The sequence below is a fragment of the Sapajus apella genome, unplaced genomic scaffold (assembly GCF_009761245.1).
Source record: "Sapajus apella isolate SASKATOON/1434 unplaced genomic scaffold, GSC_monkey_1.0 scaffold2789, whole genome shotgun sequence".
Taxonomy (NCBI): domain Eukaryota; kingdom Metazoa; phylum Chordata; class Mammalia; order Primates; family Cebidae; genus Sapajus; species Sapajus apella.
Genome location: NW_022439715.1, coordinates 149 through 2348, shown reverse-complemented (window position 1 = coordinate 2348; position 2200 = coordinate 149). Strand labels below are relative to the sequence as shown.

At 54.3% G+C, this 2200-nt stretch overlaps 1 pseudogene; it reads right to left on the bottom strand.

The window, feature by feature from the left end:
- Nucleotides 1–442: 442 nt before the first annotated feature.
- LOC116547356 lies at nucleotides 443–1955 on the bottom strand (annotated as a pseudogene).
- Between the last annotated feature and the right edge of the window lie 245 nt (nucleotides 1956–2200).

The following is a 2200-nucleotide window of genomic DNA, read 5'->3' as shown; positions in this document are numbered from 1 at the left end:
TTTTCTGGGCAAAAATTTGGTAAATGGAGACAGTGGGGGAAAGCGCTTATTGTAGGTTGTACTGAAGAAACAGAAAAATAGGATGCTCCTATTTTTTGTTTTTCCTTCCTTGTGATCCTTGCTGGCCTCATTAGTATTGTACAGAATATGGGAGAGGTTAGTCAGGAGGCAAGCCGAGTTCCTATGGGTACTTATTATTATGAATAACATACCACAGAGAAACAGGTGTGTGATTGCTGAAACATGCCACAGAGTGTGATCAATGTCAAATGGATGCAAGGATTGTTTCCTCTGTCACCTGGTCTCTTAAATTGGCCACTACTCTCCTTTTTCTTCTGTTAAGTTTATCTCTTGCAGATAATTCAAAACATTTTTCAAAGTAAATATTGATTTTATTCACATTATTAATGTGTAGCTATCAAACATGATGGAATATCTGATACCACAATTTTTAATGTATATATTATCGTCATGGTTACTAACGAAAAGTAAGTTTCTTTGTACTGTTACTCCTCTGTCATTCAAACCTTTATAATTTTTTTTTTTTTAGAGTTGCAGCGGCTTTATTTTCTTTGGGGCCACCTGGAAAGGTGGGGTCCTGGGGGGCAGCGGGGAGGAAGGGCTGGGAAGCTGTGTGACAGGGGCCTCAGGTGGTGGGCATCTGGGGTTCCTCCGCTTGTGGGTGCCCATCGGCATCACCGGTGCAGCCAGTGGTGGAAGCGGGTTCCGGTCCTTTCTTGTTTGACACAGGGCAGGCGGCAGCCACTGGTCGACTTGCTTGAGGCCGGGCCCTGGGCGCTCCATCTTATGCTCCAGGAGCATGTGGTTCAGTGCCGGGAGCCCCACGCAGGCCCTGAGGATGTTCTTGATGCAGCTGCGCTGGCGGAAAAGCGCATTGATCACCGGGCTGCCCGGCGGCACCAGCAGCGCCTTGAATAGGAAGCTGAGCAGGGACAGCACGGGGTGGAAGGCCTGCGGCTCGGGGTCAGCGTCAGCGCAGAAGCTCAGGCGCCGGCACAGCTAGGTCAGCAGCGTCCGGTCTAGTGTGATGGGTGCGGCCAGCAGCGAGTCCTGGCACGTGTCCTGCACACCAGTGTGTTGGTCCCGCCCAGCGTTACCTCCGAGGTTTACTCACCCAGCGCGCTTGCTGTCGCCCAGGTACCCACGTATTTGATGACCAAGCAGTGGTTGGGGCTCCTCGCCGGGCGTATAGAGCACTGGGTTGCTCCGCACCATGTCATCCACCATGTTGCTCTTGGACACCTCCTTAGAGCGGAACTGGAAGGCCCCGACAGGTTCTGCCCATCGTTGTTGCCCAGGTGGTTGTAACTCACGATGGACGTGGTCCTGAGGCCACAGCTGATGAGGAAGTCCACGAGCACGGACTTGACTTTGGTCTGGCCGGACTTGAAGTCACCTCCGCCCACGAAAACCCGGCGCTGACACGCGAGCTCAAGCGCTCCGGGCACCAGGGTGTTCTGCAGGGACCCACTGAGGAAGGCACAGCCCTCCAGGATGCCGGCGACAGCGAAGAGCTGGAGGGAGACACCTGCAGGCCGAGTGCAGTGGTGCGCAGCGGGTTCTTGGCCGTGCCGCTGAGGCCCGGAACCACCTCACAGAAGCTCTGTGTTGCCCGTCCACAGCACGGTGCCTTTGTCCGGTCCCATGCTAGACTGGAAGTCTGGGATGTCCTTGTGGATCTGCTCCAGCTGCTGCAGGTGCGAGCCAGGGATGCGGTTGTCCGCCATGAACTCGGGGATGTAGATTGAAGGCCGAGGCCTCAGGGCTTCCATGTGCGGCCACAGTTGCTCCTGTAGCTCCGAGTCCAGCACCTTCGCGCGCCGCATCCCATCGGCGAGGTTCAGCAATGAGATGTCCCAGCCATCAAACACGAGGTGGTTGGGCGCCGCCATGGGCAGCAGCGCACTGAAGGGCATGAACACCTCCTGGCCCTGGGAGTCCGAGCTTCCTGAGTAGCTGGGACTACAGGCACCTGCCACTATGTCCGGCTAATTTTTTATTTTTATATTCAGTAGAGATGGGTTTCACCATATTGGCCAGGCTGCTCTCAAACTCCTTTGTGATCCATTTGCCTCAGCTTCCCAAAGTACTGGGATTACAGGCGTGAGCCACCGTGCCCTGCCGACTAAACCTTTTTCTACTACGTATTTTTACCATTATTAGTTGCGTCCCAACTTGG